This window comes from Protopterus annectens, chromosome 2.part0, assembly GCF_019279795.1.
Source record: "Protopterus annectens isolate FY-2018-M chromosome 2.part0, PAN1.0, whole genome shotgun sequence".
NCBI lineage: Eukaryota > Metazoa > Chordata > Ceratodontiformes > Protopteridae > Protopterus > Protopterus annectens.
This window is the reverse complement of record NC_056728.1, coordinates 115,373,113-115,390,228: the sequence shown is the minus strand read 5'-3', so window position 1 is coordinate 115,390,228 and position 17,116 is coordinate 115,373,113.

Below are 17,116 nucleotides of genomic sequence, written 5' to 3'. Positions count from 1 at the left end.
TTGGCACCAGTCATTTGTCTGCATAAGACCTTTTTGCAAGATGTTTGTGTCATGGGGGGAATCTGTGACAGCTCCCAATTTACAGTCATCTGTAAACTTGGTGAGCTAAAGGCCTTTCACATTAGTCTTGACTTCTGAGAAGTAGCTGCCAAACAGGAGTGGACCCAGCATGGAGCCCTAAGGTACACTGCTGGTGACTGGTCTCTTGGTGAAGGTGGTCTCACCAATTCTGACTTCTTGGAATTAGTGAGCCAGCCAGCAATTCAGTGAGTTATGTAGTGATTTATGCCTAGTTTAGAGAGTTTATCAACAATGCATGAGTGGGTTATTGTATCGAATGCCTTGGTGAGGTCAATGGTATTCACAGTTTTACCCTCATCCATTGACTTGGTGACCTTCTTGAAGAAATCAACCAGGTTAAGAAGGCACAACCTTCCCTTAACAAAGCCAAACTTAGATGGGTCCAGCATCTGTAAGTTGCCAATGTTCTTGTTGATCATTTCCAAAATAATTCATTCTGTGACTTTTTATATTACACTTGTCAGACTGATGAGTCTGTACTTCCCAGGGTCAGTTGATGGTCTGATTTTATGAAAGGGGTGATTGTTGCAGTCCTCTATTCACTTGATACATAACCTGTTTTGATGCTGTCATTGAAGAGTTCCTCAAGCGGTCCTGACAGGTCGTGTTTTAGACTATTCAGGATTCAACCAGAAATATTGCCAGCCCCATTGAGGCATTGTTTTTAGCCTTAGCGAGCTCCACTATAACCTGATCCCTGCTAAAAGTTGGGGGGATTATAATAAGGCTTTCACAGGAGGTAGTCTGGGATGACATTTGAGCTAATTTTATCAGCCAGTAGATTTGCTAGGTCTCCCGTATCAGTGAAGGTGATGCCATTAACTACCGGTTCAGCACACTGCTGTAGATTATCTTTAAGGTTCTGGACATAGCTGAAGAAGGCCTTGTCATTGTCCTTAGCTTGAAAGGGTATTCTGACCTCGTAGCTGGCCTTTTTAGACTTAATTAGTTCTCTTAGCTTCTTGTTTAATTGACCATGAAAGCTCTTTTTTTTTTTTTATGGAAGTTGGTCTTTCTGATTTTGGCTGTGACTTTTTTTCTTTTTTATATACCCTGTTGAGGTGAAGATTCAACCAGTGGGGTTTGTTTTTGGTGTTTGTTCTGAGTTTACATCTGCTAGGTATGGCATCCTCTGTGCAGCCATTTATGTGTTTGTACAGAGTTTCTGTGCATAATTCTGTATAAGTAGCTGTAGTCTTGGGGTGGGCGGAGCCTTGAATTTTGACAAACTGCCACTTAATAGGACGCAGTCTGCCTTTGAATAATTCCTAACTATTACAGGTTTAGTTGGATTTTCCAAGTTGATTTTTATTTCAAAATAGACAGCTTTGTGATCTGACCTCACTAGTGAGTACGTGTTGGGGGGGGGGGTGCAACTTTCTCCCATGTTGGTGAGTACTAGAGCCAGTATATTTGATGAATAGATCAAGCTGAAAAAATTTTCACTGGTTAAGCACTGAATCACATATGTGAAATGTTTTAACTGTAAAATGTGTGACTAAAATATTCAAAAACACTAGAGTTATTAATTTATTCTTTGAATACCCACAATCCAGTTCAGGATCATAGGGAACACAGAGCATATCCCAGCATTTAGTAGGTACTAGACAGAGAAAGTTGTATACTGGATTTGAAACTAACCCCTTGCACTAAAAAAAAAAATATTGAATTCAAATGAACCAGTGTAGACTGTCAGTTTTTGTTACTTACACTGTAGAGCGGAACTTTCTGTGACTCTGCCTTATGAACATGAAGTGAATTTTGTGACTATAATGTAAAGATAAAATGTGCTAAGGCCAGTATATGCAACAGAAAGAATGTATGATACAGCATATAAAATATGTCCTGAGGAATGTATTACAAACATTTCCATGTATCATACATTTGTTGCAATAACTGGAAACTACATAGATTATGTGTCTGTATTTTAAAGTTCAGTGGAGGATAATGTCATTTGTTGGGACTCTGAAAAGTGGTACTCACTATGTAAATCTGGTACGATATTAATTTGGCATTCCATAGATCTGGTATTCCATACGTCTTGTGCTCAGCAAGTCTGGTACTCCATAAGTCCAGTACTCAGTAAGTCTGGTGCTTCCTACGCCTTATACTCAGTAAGGCCAGTACTTCATAAGCCTAGTACCCAGTAAGTTTGGTGATTCATAGGTGTGGTATGCAGTAAGCCTGGCATTAAGTAAGTCTAATGTATCATAAGCCTTGAACTCAGTAGATCCACTATCCAGTGAATCTGGTGCATCATAAGTCTAGTACTAAGTAAGTCTGGTTCTTCATAAGCATGGTAATCAGTATGTCTTGTGATTCATAAGCCTAGTACTCAGTAAATTTGGTGATTCATAGATGTGGTACTCAGTAAACCTGATACTAAGTCTATTACTAAGTAAACCTAGTACTCTGTGGTGTTTCATAAACATGGTACTCTGCAAATCTGTTGACTCATAAGCCTAATACTCAGTAAATTTGCTGCTTCATAAACCTAGTATTAAGTAAACTGGGTACTCAGTAAGTCTGGTGCTTTATAAACATTATACTCATAATGTCTGATGCTCTGTAGTTTGGTTTTCTTAAGTCTGGTACTAACTACGTTCAGTGAGGCTAATGTCATTTGGTTGGATTCAGAAAGCTTTTATTCACTGTTACATCTGGTACACCACAAGTCTGGTACTCAGTAAGTCTAGTGATTCATAAGCCTGGTAATCAGTAAGTTTGATTCATAAACCTGGTTCTCAAATACATCTGGTGCTTCATACGACTGGTACTAAGCAAATCTGGTGCTTCTTAAACTGGTACTCAGTAAGTCTGATGGTTCATATAACTGATACTCAGTAAGTCTGGTGCTTCATATGACTGATATTCAGTAGGTCTGGTAATTCATATGACTGATACTCAGTAAGTCTGGTGCTTCATATGACTGATACTCAGTAAGTCTGGTGCTTCATATGGTTGATACTCAGTAAGTCTGGTGCTCTGTAATCTAGTCTTTCTTGTGTTTGGTACTCAGTAAGCTCAGAGAAGCTACTGCCATTTAATTGGACTCAGAAAGGGGGTACCCACAGTGCAAGTCTGATACTCCATACGTCTGGTGCTTAGTAAGTCTGATGCTCATTGTGAAAGTACTTTACACTAAGGGTGATGCTGGTACCTTAAAGAGCATGAACGACACGGTATTTACTACATTTAACTCATTCCCTCTGGTACAGCTCTTCTGAGTGTGTGCCTTTAACTCCCAGTGGGCGTGGCTTAAGCCTTTAAAAAATGAAGTCATCACCTTACAGTTCTAGAAAATACTCATTGAGAGAGGTCAAATATCGATACAGTTGTGTTTGCCATCACATATACTTCAAGACAAAATATTCTGGTACCTTGTATATAACATGGTTTTGGAATTATTAATGCAAATATGAACAATCAATATTTGATGCCTAGAGGAGCAGAAGGAGGTAACTGCAGAAGACGCTTGGAGGAGCACTCGGCTCAAAGATGCACTGTAGACTGCATATGAGCTGTAGTTAAGGCTGCAATTACAAATGCCTGATTCATGAGCTCTTATCTCTCAGTACTCAGTAGGTATGCTGCACTATAAAGTGAACTGCATACTGAATAGCAGTCCAGTGCTCTGTGCATGTCACTGACACTCCGTTGACTGCTAGAAAAGAAACTGCACTTAGGGATGAGGCTGCAGGCAGGGTGCATAGCCAGCTACTATTGCTTGTATATTTTACAGGTGTAGATAGTACAGGAAGTGCTAGAGGGGTATGTTATTTAAAAGGCACACAGTCTTCTTCTTCTTCTTTCAGCTTTTTCCCAGTTAGGGGTTGCCACAGTGGATCACCTGTCTGCTCATGATTGGCAGTGGAGTTTTATGGTGTCGAGTTGCCAGCCTGGCGCCCAACCTTCCACAGAAGGCACACACATGCACGCACTCACACCTAGGGCCAATTTAGAGTGTCCAATCCACCTACAGCATTGTCTTTGGGATGTGGGAGGAAACCGGAGCACCTGGAGGAAACCCACGCGACCACAGGGAGGACACGCAGACTCCGCACAGAAGGCACCCCAGCCGAGGATTGAACTGGAGAACCTCTTGCTGTGAGGTGGCAACGCTAACCACTGCACCACCGTGGCTGCCCCATTTAAAAAGCACACAGTGTTATATAGTAATAGCACTCAGGAGATAACATTATTTAAAGGGTGCAGAGCCTAGATGTGCACTCATGTGTTAGCAAAGCAGGTGCTTGATTTGGGGTATCTGGTGTTGCACAGCAGGACAGCATTGTACACATACATGTGGGTAATAAAATGCAAAATGTTCTGGGGCTATTCTGAGGGGGTAAACATGTCAGCACTGTGTACTCTACCTAGTGCATAGGATTTTGTTCAGGGTGGCTGTTCCCATTACAGACTGTGGCTTTACAAGCAGACTCTGAGCAACAACTTCAGCACAAAATAGAGGAATGGGATGCAAAGCTGAAGGCACATGGGATGCAAATGAAGTACAGATAAGAGAGTTGCAATGGCAGCAAATGGAGGTGATTAGAAGAAGCAAAGAATTGAGATAGAAGGGAAAATAATGGAAACAGTTAACAGCTTCAAGTATCTGGGAGGGGTGGTTGAGGAAAAGGGAAATCTAATAGAGGAGGGAAAATCTAGAATTTAATGGGTCTGCAGCCAACTGCAGCCATCTGGTACTCTGTCAGGGTAGTGTATGACAAAAGAACGCCAAAGACATTGAAAAGTAAGTTGTACAAAACAGTGGTGCGACCAGTACTACTGTATGGTACAGAAACCTGGGCAGTAATGGCAGAGCAGACGAGGAAGCCAGAGGTGATGGAAATGAAGTGCCTGAGATGGTTGATAGGATGCACAGTGTGGGACAAATGAAGAAATGAGGATATCAGAGCAGAAGCCCAATTAGCTCCAACTGCAGACAATGTCAAAGAGAACCGATTACAGTGGTTTGTGCACATGTGCAAGAAAGGAGAAGACAATCTGGTGAAGAAGATTTGGAACAGACAAGAAGAAGGCAAGAGGAAAAGAGGGTGTCCACCAAAGAGACGGATGAGCTACTTGAGAGAAGATCTTCAGCAATCAGACACAACTGTCAAAGAGGGTAAGAGAGTGGCACTGAATTGAGATGAGAGAGAGACAGGATGGCAGCTGATGTGACACTCCGACCCCATGTACAAAGAAGGAAAAAGGGGTTTGCTGATGATGACTGTTTACAATGTAAACTATGATCCTAGCAGTAGTCCACAGTAAAAAGTACTGCAATTTAGGCAACAAATGTACTGCATTCTGCCTTTTTCCCCATTTCTGCATATTGCTGCTCATTTGCATATGATTTGAACTTCATGCCCTGACTAATGCCATAAAAGCACAGAATCCTGTCAAGTTGTAAGGCTGTACTGGAAAGTACTACAAGGGGTAAAAGGGGGTTACAAGGATACTAAGTTTTGACCCAAAGGCATATCAAAACACAGATTCTAGTTCCCATTTATATGCTCAGTGACCTACCAACAATCTAATGCTGTCCTAAATAGAGCCAACTAAGGACCGTGGCAGAGGTCAGGGTTTTGTTGTGCTGCTAATGTAAGTCCAATTGCATACAGAGGACTAAGTAAAGCATCATTCTAAGTGTGTGTGTGTGTGTGTGTGTGTGTGTGTGTGTGTGTGTGTGTGTATGTGTGTGTGTGTGTGTCTGTCTTTCTTTGTGCATATGCAAGTATGTTCATGTGTTGGAAGGGTTGCTTGGGAATCTGACTTGCTTGCGCAGCAGCAGAATGTCCCCACCTCTGCTACTGCACCTGTGTAAGTAAGATGTTGCTGTGGACAGCCTTCACATGGAGTACAGCTCTCTCTCAAAATGACTTTACTCCTCTTAACTCATGCAGAATGCTTCATTTGAATATATACTGAACATCACCTAACAACTTGGTGCACAGTAGCTTACCGAATCTGTGCTCCTAATACTCCATTGTCTCTGAACAGATGTTGGTCTGTTCCATTCCTAATGGTGGTTGGCATAATGGTTAAGGTGTTTACCTCCCAGTCAGAATGCACAGGGTTTGATTCCCACCTTTGAAAGGGAAATTGGCTAGGCTTACAATGGCCTACAAGTACAGCAATCCTAGTATGAACCTTCTATTTTTGTGCACTGGCCCCAGGCAAAGCATACCATGTCTCTAAATCTGTCCATAATATTTTGACCTTAAACTATAACATACCACTTCATAGCACATCACAGACCCATTCACCTAGGTATGAATGATATGCATGTGAGGCAGATCGCACGGTAAAACACAAAGATATGTTAGTTAATGGCATATTGGCAGTTGCTCAGAGACTTTGTCAACATTATTTACATAGGAATAAGGGAATCACCATAAGGTATAAGAGAAGAAGGTAGGCCTTAAAACGAGAGTAGATATAAATATGTATCCACCAATTTTTGTAAAGTTATTGTTAAGGCTGCAGAGAAATCAAGGAGGTTGGAAAGTGGGAAAAAGAAGGGTAACAACTACTGGAAGATACATGTCCAGAATCAGCTATGTGGTCCCGATAGGCCAAAAAACTTTAGTCTCCATAATTCTGAGCCACTTTTTTCAATATATTTAACATGTAACACCTTTAGCATGTTTTAACATGTTTTCCGCAGCCTCCACATGGTGAGGAATTTGTGTGCTTCAAAAACTGCATCAGCATCTGACTTAGACAGACCAACGTAAGTTAACTGTAACCTAGCATTTTGTTAACACTTTGGTGTAAGTATCAGGGAAACCAGACTGACCTTGTCTTCATACTGGGAAGAAGCAGTGCTGTTATATATCCGAGTACCTATACATGAATTTAGAGCATGCATTAAATGTGATACCTTCCACAGAGTGCCACACAGGGCAAGGATAAGATAACTAACTAAAATTAGTAAAACGTGGCATTGCACTCGCTAACATGGTACATACTGACAGTCAAGCCATCCTAACTGAAATTAGTGGAAAATTTAATGGATAGATATAGGCTGGAATTCAGAAAAAAACTCACCACTTGCAGTAATTGTCAACCACAGATAAGTCAATTACAATCATCGTCATCAGACCCCCTCTCCCATTTTCTACATGGGGTTGGGGTATCATGTTAAGTGTCGCCATGTCTCTCAATTCAATGCCACACTCCTGCCTTCTTCGACACTCATGCCTGACTGCAGCAGTTCTTCTTTCACACAGTCCATCCACCTGTTTGCTGGATGTCCTTGTTTCCTCTTACCTTCTTCCTGTCTGTCCCAAATCTTCTTCACCAGACAGTCTTCTGCTCTTCTGCATATGTCTGAACCACAGAATCTGTTCTCTTTGATGATTTCTGAAATTGGAGCTATTTTGGCTTCTGCTAATATGTCCTCCTTTCTTTGTCTGTCTAACAGTGTGTATACTGTCATCTTTCTCAGGCACATCATTTCCATCTAGGGTTGCCACCTTTCGTTGTGGCTATAACCAGACTAAGGCCACACCCCTCACATCACTTGTAAACCTGCCCATTCCTGCCCCCATTCCTGTTCATGTCCCACTCATTTTGTGACATCACTATGACATCAGCTGATGGGAATGTTCTCTTTTTCCATTCCTGATGCCTGTTTCAGCCGATTTACTGTGCTTTTCTGTAAAAAAGCATAGTAAATCAGCTGATTTTTGAAACTGAATACCTGAGTTTGTACAGTGTTTTCCAGACTACCGGACAATCAATTTCATTTCTGGATAATATGGAAATAAATGCATGGGTGGCAACCCTATTTCCATCACCACTAGCTTCCTCATCTGCTTTGCCTTTACTGCCCAGGTTTCTGTACTATACAGTAGTACTGATCACACCACTGTCTTGTACACCTTACTTTTCAGCTTCTTTGGCATTCTTCTGTCATAGACTACACCTGAGACTCTATGCCAGTTGGCTACATCCCCCCTGATTCTATCTTTGACCTTTTTATTCAGGTATCCCTTCTCTCAACCAGCCCTCCCAGATACTTGAAGCTATTTACCTATTCCACTATCTTCCCTTCTATCTCAATTCTCAGCTTCTTTTGATTTCCCCAATTTGCTGGCATTACCACTGTCTTATCTGTGCTTAGTTTCATTCCATGTGCCCTCAGTTTTGCATTCCATTCCTGTATCCTTTGCTGAAGTTCTTGCTCAGAGTTTGTCTGTGATGCCACATCTTCTGCATACAGCAACTTTGTTGATCTGTCCCCTCCGACCTGTTTGCTAATGTAGTCCATCACCAGTATGAACAGCAGTGAGCTCAGAGCTGAACCCTGGTGCACACCCACTCCCACTGGGAACCCCTCTGTGAGACAGAGCACTGTTTGTACTTGAGTCATTGGGTCCTTGTACATAGCCTGCACTTTCTTTTCGGCTTTTCCCGGTTAGGGGTCACCACAGCGGAACTCTGGTCTGCTAATGATTGGCAGTAGATTTTTTATGGTGCCAAGTTGCCAGCCCGACTCCCAACCTTCAGCAAAGGCACTCCCATTCACACATGTCTTTCAGAGGCCACTCAATCACAGGGAGGACATGCAGACTCCATACAGAAGGCACTCCAGCCGAGAATCAAACAGGAGAACCTCTTGCTGTGAGGCAACAATGCTACTGCTGTACCACCGTGGCTTGTACATAGCCTGCACTCATTCTACCAATGTTTCTGGGACTTCAAACCACCCCAAAAGTACTGCCCAAATCAGCTTTCTTGGGACCTTGTCATATGCTTTCTCTAAGTCTAGGAATGCCCAGTTGGACTCTTTCCTCATCTCTAGCTTCTTTTCAGCTGTCTGTCTGATTGTAAACATCAGGTCAATTGTGCTGCATCCTGATCTGAATCCAAACTGCCTATCTTCCATCTTACATTCAACTACTCTGTGTATCCATTTATCAGTCACCTTCTCCAGAACTTTCATGCAATGTGACAGGAGTTTGAAGCCTCTGTACTGCTCACAATTGTGGATGTCCCCTTTGTTCTTGTACACTGGCACAAGTATGCTTATTCTCCAGTCATCTGGGATACACTTTTCTCTCCACATTGCTTTGAGTACCCTCAGGAGCCATTTCTCCCCATCTCACCCAGCATCTTTATCATATCTGCTGGGACCTCATCTGAGCCTGCTGTTTTCCCTGACTTCATTTTCCTTAGTGCTATTCTTGCTTCCTTTAGGGAGGGCTCCTCCTCTTCTCTCATTGTGGGCTATTTCTGGGGCAGTAACACTTCTGTGGGTTTTTCTTCATTCAGAAGCTGCTGGAAATATTCCTTCCATCTGCTTTTGATGTCCTGTGGACTGGTGGCAGGTTGTTGCTGGCATCCCTTATGAAGGGTGTCTGAATATCTTCTTTATCTTTCTGTCTTTTCCTTGCAAACTGATATAGTTTTTTGTGTCACCTACTGCGTCACTTTCCAGAAGCTGGTAGAGTGCCTCCAATGTCTTGTTCTTTGCTATTGCAACTCCTTTCTTAGCTTCTTTGTTAGCCAATCAGTATTCTTTCCTAGCCTGGTTGGTCTTTTCCATCTCCCACGTTTCCTGCACTCCTTCTTTCTTTTGATGACTTCCTAGACTTCTGCATTCCACCATCTGCTTTCCTTATGCACCTTATTTACATACCTGGCTCGGCCACATATGTGTTCTGTAGTCCTCACACATGCTGTCTTGAGGCGTTGCCATTCTTCTTCAACTCAACCTATTTCCTTCTCTTATTGGGGTGCTAGACCCTTGAGTAATTCCTTGAACTGTTGTCCTTTCTCTCCAGTAAACTTCCAGGTCTTCACCCTGGTCTCTGTTGACCTTAGAACCTTTACTGATTACTGCTTACAGATGATTGTGGCAACCAGTGGTTTATGCTGTGGGCCGACTGTTTCACTGGGGATGACTTTGCAATCAGAAAGACCTCATTTTTACCTCATTAGCATGTCTCTGAATCACTCTTTAGCTAACCCTAGAACTGTCATACATGATGATGGTGGTAGTGTACTCCCAAACTGTATTGGCAAAGAAACCCCTCTACTCTCACACATGCATGAACACACACACACACACACACACACACACACACACACACACACACACAAAAACATACCCCCTACCCCTACGTCTTCACTGAACTTACTTGCATTGCAACTGATCCAGTAGGAGTAAATGGTTGACTGCTGTCTTTTGGCAGTGTTCACTTTTTCCACCAAAACTTAATGCCGTGGAACAATTATCTGAATTGCTTGGCAGTGTAAATCTGGAGACATTGGTAAATCTAAGAGAGAGCCAATACCATTAGCTGTACCTCTGAATTGTTACATTAATATGCAGCTCCACCAGTGAGATTGACATCCTTTCAGAGGTCCTCACTAGGGGTACCTCAGAGGTAGGGAGGGAGGTCTACTGTTCTGAAAGGCTTATCACAACAGGGAAAATGACCATGTTAATCTCTAAATACAGATACAAAATATAATTAAATAGAACAATTATATAAACTATCCTTTCTTGTGATGGTTGCAACAAAGTAGTAGCTGATATAGAAATTTTATAGCTAGTGCACATTATTATTTATTGACATTTGATTACTGGGAAAATTCAACTGGGTATGAGCCTATTTTCAGCAGAGGCCCAGGAGAAAAAGGTTCAAAGTATTACAAAACATTTTAAGAACAATAATTTCACAGGCTTTAAAAATAATACAAAAAACAAATACAATTTAAATAATTATACCAATTAGGCACAATATGAAAACACTGGTTAAGAATAGATACAGGTATGGAATGTTATAGCTGGTAAGAAGCTATGTCTATGTTAGCTGATGGGGTAGTTATAACCAATTTAGGCATTTTAGTGCTATACAATGGTAGGTTATGAAAGGGGCATCTGCTGCAAATTTAGCTACTTTATTATAGTATTGTTCAAGGTTTGATTTTTTTCTGATGCCTGAAGGTTAGTAAATATGGGAGCAGCAAAAGGAAGTATGGGGAGGAGATAAGTAGTGGCAAGTATAGCTTTAGTTGCATTGATGAACATTTTTTGGCTCTATAAAGCATCCCTACTTTTTGATGAGTTTTTTTGTATGCAGTTTTGTATATGCAGGTCAAATTTAAGATCATCATCCATTATCATCCCTAATAATTTGCTGTGAGTAGTGACTTCAATGGTTGTATCATCAAGAGAGAGGAATTTTGTTTTTTTTCATGGGAAACAGATTTTGGGAAAAATTTGTTTTAATAGGGTGGAGCATGAGTTGTGAGTTAAGTGTTTCAGTTGCTGATAAAGCTTCCTGAGAAATATTTTGGAGGCTTGCCACATTGTCAGATGTGAAAATGAGTGTGGAGGGTTTTGGTGTGAATGTTAAAGAGGAAGGGAGCATGGATAGAACCTTGTGGTACACTGGTGGTGACTGAGAGGTATGTCAAGAGGGTAGAAAGCCATTTTACTGACTGAGACCTATTGGATAGGTGGGCTGGGAGAGACCTAATGAGATCTGAAATAGAAGTTTTGCTGTGACACACAGTGTCGAAGGCTTTAGACAAGTCTAGAAATATGGAGGAGACTAGTTTGTCATTATCTCTAGCTTTATTGACAGTACTTTATAGGGTCTAACTCTAAACCGGTTACAAGTGGCATTCCCCAGGGTTCAGTACTAGGACCCCTCCTGTTCGGCATATACTTCTCAGAGGTACAGGCAAGCACAGGAGGACTATGGCTGACCAAGTTTGCAGACGACTGCAAACTAGGGGCTATAACTGACTCTCCGGCTGACACAGACATTATCCAAAAGGTTCTCACTGAGACAGATACCTGGTGTCAAAACCATGGCCTCAAACTAAATGCCAAAAAGTGCATAGTCATCCCCTTTGGAAAAAACAAAGTACCCACAAACTACCACATAGGTGGTAGCCCCCCTAAATACAGAAGATGTAATAAGGGATCTGGGGACCCAAGTAGATAGTAACCTCTCCTTTAATAATCACATTGCCAAAGTGGTTAGAAAATCCTTCTAAGTGACCCACCTAATCACAAAAGGGTTTGCATCCAGATCGAAAGATGTCATTGGGCCCCTCTATGCATCACTCATCAGACCTATCATAGAGTACAATGCCCCATTTGGGATGTACCTTACAAGACACCTGCGACAACTGGAAAGACCACAGAAGTACCTCACCAAGAGGATCACTGGCCTCAAGCAGATGCCCTATGCAGCTCGACTGAAGAAACTCCAGCTGTTCTCGGTTGCATACCGTCTTCTCAGAGGTGATCTCTGCCTGACATACAAGGCCATGTCCGACATAGAATTGATGGACATGCTCCACCTAAATAAAACCATATCCCCTCAAGCCACATGCTCCAGGGATCTAAACCTCACCACAACAATAAATAGGACATGCTGGAGGGATAGATTCCTGTCCCAGAAACTTCCCATGCTCTGGAACAAGATTCCAATCTACATTAGGCAGAGCTCCTTGCTAACCCTCTTCAAGAGAAACCTTGACGAGTAGATGGGGAACAGAAAGTTTACCCCAGGGATCACTTCAGTGGCTCTGCTGGACAGAGGCACAGGGAACTAATCTAAGGGGTCGGTGAAAGCCAACACATTCTGGCTAGGCTTATAAATGCCTTCGGGCAGATAGCCTAGTACCTACCTATGAACCTATATTCTGCTGTTTAAGCTGTTATGTAGAGTCTGTGCAAGACCTTTGTAGAAGCATTCAGCTTTGTAAGAGCTAGCTGCTAGAAGAATTAGTTGGATTTGCTTAGACTACACACTTGGACAGTACAAGTAAGTGAACGTTTTATGTTAGGGAGACTCTTTTATTTAAACTGTGAATTATTAATGGCATCTTTTGTGTTTGGAGTAATTAGTGGAGAATTTTAAGTAGAAATTATGTATACAAAGTACTTCCCGTTTCCATGTTTTTTATGGTTTATATAGTACAAAGCTTTGTATTTTATTTGTTTTATAGGTCGCTAGTTTTCTTGCACTCTGTGTGTGCAGTTATTTCATTGTGTGTGTGTTTGGGTTTGTGGATGGGGTATTATTCACATTGATAACTCACTATTTTTTCCCTTATTGGTTGGGAGTCTGGTTTTCCAGGAAGTTTATCTTGCTCTTTTTGCTTTGCTGTGCTGGATTTTAGCTCAACTAAGAAGATGTGGCCATTGTTGAAGTTTCTAGCGTGTCTTAGTTAGGTATTTTTTTATAAAATATTTATTGAATCTAAAACACCCATCTTACCCCAAAACCTTTTAGCACTGTTATAAGGCAAACTACATCCTATTAAGTGACACCATTGGTAGTTTCCAAGCTCCTCCAAACTCAGAAAACATTGAAGCCCATATGGAGGTGTACACAAAAGCACTGTATGAGCATATAATACCCTAAGCATTGGCTTTGTTCCCACAGAGTGGAGAACAGCAATAGTAATCCCTTGCTCAAAGGGGCCCATCAGCTAACCCTGGGAACTGTAGACCCTTAAGTCTAACCAGCCTAATCTGCAAGACCATGGAAAGAATCATCATGGACCTTATCATCAAGGACATAGGTGACCTTCAGACCCCTGACCTGACCCAATTTGGCTTCATTAAGAGTAGATCATGTTTATTAAACCTGGTGGACTTCATTGAGAATGTGTGACCAAAGCCCTGGATGAAGGAAAAACAGTGCATACCACCTATCTTCACTTAGTCAAGGCTTCTGACACAGTCCTCCACTCAGGTATCATTGAAAAACTCTCCCAGCTGGGGGAGCCTGTACGACACTAGACGGGTAGCCATATGGTTCACCGATTGAACGCATACTGTCAAAGTTACTCTACCACTAGAACACTTACCACAAAGGAGCCAAATGCTGTGTGCAGTAAATCCAAGAATCCTAAAACAAAATAACTAATAAACAACAAAAGGTTTTGCAAACAAGTGCACTTAGGTTTTTAATTGACCTGTTACCAGTGGTACACCACAAGGATCTGTGCTGGGCCCTCTACTGTCTGGAATCTATTTCTTGGAAGTCTAGGTGAAAGTAGATGGCCTGTGGCTTACCAAGTTCACCGATGATTGCAAACTGGGTGCAATTACTGAGTCCCCCAATGATGTTAACATATTACAAAAGGGGCTAACAGACAAATGATTGGTGGCAAAGCCACAGGCTAAAACTAAACTCAAACAAGTGCATTATAATCCCCCTCAGGAAAGAGGAATTTCCTGCAAATTACAATATTGGCAGCACACTCCTAAACTCAAACCAATGTGAGATTTGAGAGCAGAAGTTGATAGCAATTGCAAACTTCAATCATCATGTGTCCACAGTGGTAAGGAAAACCTTCCACATTGTGCATCTCATAAGTAAGGACATTGCATCCAAGACTAAGAATGTTATAATGCCTTTGTACTCGACCTTCATCAGACCACTAATAGAGTACAGTGTTCCCTTGTGCATGTACCTCACCACACACACATGCAGCAGTTGGAGAGACCATAGTAGTTTCTCACCAAGAAAATTCAGGGTCTCCAAAACATGAACTACATGGAAGGACTGAAAGCTATGTCAATGTATTCAGTTTCTTGTATGCTGCTGACAGGCAACTTGTACCTGGCTTACAGAGCAGTCTGTGACTCTGCCCTAATGTAAATGCTGTAATTCCGCAAATCAAATTGGACAAGAGTCACTTGCTCCAGGGATCTCAACCTAGTCTGTGACATTAAGAGAACATACCAGAGAGAGATTTCTGCTCTTAAGGAAATAAACTCCCAATTCACGGTAAGCAGAGCTCCTCAAAGACCCATTGCAAGTGCAACCTAGATAATTGGATAGGAGATCATAAATTCACCTTGAGGGTGGTACCCATTTCCCTCATGGACAGGGGTAGTCAGTGCTGATAATAGACTAGCTATGTGAATAATGATCATCTAACCAATGTCAGTTAAGGAACATGGATATGACATGGCTAGGCTTGTAAAGGCCCTAGGGCCATTAGCCTAGTAACCTCCTATGAACCCATGGACATTTATTTATATATTACTTTATTTTACATTTGTTGATCATGTTTGTCTGGCTGAGCTGATAGCCCTTTTTCAGCAGAGGCCCGGGGAGAAAAGGTCTACAACATTTACATATAATGTTTTAAACATTAAAAAGTATGTAAACAAGAAGACTTTAACAATACTTGATTTGAAATTAAACAGGAGACAATATTAAAGTTCTAAGTTGGGAATAGTACAGTTTTAGAAAATATGTTGGGTGATTAAGTTTAAATTACATTTACAAAATATGCACAAGGAAGGAAAGAGATAAGATTGTAGATACGGCCAGGTCATTGTTGCTAGAGTGAAATATACAAAGGTATTCTTAAGATGGAGTAGGAGGCAATAACCAAGTTAAGAGGAGGAAGTTAGATGGCACTGATAGTTAAGATAACCAGTAAAAGGCTGGCAGAGTACTAAAAACAGGAGTGGATGACAGTTTAAGGGGGTGAGTACTGTGACATATATCCAGTGGCTGCTTAGGTAGTCTTTGGCAGCTGAGGCACTCCTTAAAATGGAGAACAGTGACATCTATGCAGTGACAGAGACCTGGTTCAAGGCTCCAGAGAGCACCCCTGCATTACCAAGCTATAATTCATACCACACCTTTCGGCCACCTAACCTGGACCAAAACACTAAAGGCAGAGGCGTGTCTATATTCATTACAGATATCCACACCTTCAGGCGAGTTGCTCAACATAATACATCCAAAATTATCCAAGTGCAACTAACACTGGGCAAGACTGCAGTCTAAGTTGTAGCTTGTTACAGATCCCCCACAATGCCCCAGGATTCCCACTCTTCATTTCTTAAGATACTGGAAAATATTAAGGTACAACCCAATACCTTAATTATGCGTGATTTCAACTACCCCACCATCAACTGAGAAAACTACTCATGTACCAACTCATTCATTCAATGTTTTCTGGAATTCATAAATTCCAATGCCTTGGATCAGCTTGTCCACACCCTCACCACAGGCAGGAATATCCTGGACCTGGTCATTACCAATATGGGTAACCGGTGTTCTACCAATATGGGTAACCGATGTTCTACACCAGAGGTCAACTCCTCGCTGGTCAGATCCGACCACAAGCTAATCACCATAGGCATTCATATCCTACCCCCACCCCCCATTAAAGAAACCACCATCAAAAACTACTCCAAAGCCAACTTCATGCTTCTTAAGACAGAAGTGGCAATCTTCATGACACCCATGCAGATGGAAAATAGAGGTACGACTGCTGAACCTTACACAAATGCACTGTATAAGCACATACACGAGTGCATGAATCGTGCCATCCCCAACAGAACCAGGACACTATCCTCAAAAAAATTAAACCAATCTGGTGGTCCCCTGCCATAAACAAACTCGACAACTGAAGGAAGAAGTTGTTTCAAAAAAGAGTAAAATCCCAAAATTGGAAGAACTTCCTGGTCAGCCTCAGCAAGAAACTGAGATTCCTCATAAAATCCTCCAAAGCCAGTTATGAAAATAAAATCGTCACTGATTCCAAAGGCAAACACAAAGCTTTCCACAGCTATGTCAAGAATCTCAATGGCAACACTCAGATCTGGTTTGAGCTACAGCACAATGCCACTAAATAAACAGAACCAACCGATATTGCCAACATCCTGGCAGATAGGTTCAGTGCTAACTTTACCCCCCTCTCACCCTCCAAAGGGCCCATCTTAATACCGGAAGAATGCAAAGCCACTGTAATCACAGATGAACAAATAAAGACCGCACTCTCCAAAGCCAATAACACAGCATCCATGGGACCAGACGTCATCCCAGGCTGTGTACTGCACAAACTACAGAACGAACTGGCACCCCACCTAAGTACCATGTTCAATCATAGCCTCACCTCAGGCTATGTGCCTACTGAATGGCGCACAGTGATGGTTATCCCACTTCACAAAGGTGGTGCCACCACAGGCTGTGGAAAATACCACCCCATTAGCCTGTTGAGCCTGGTCTGCAAGGCCATG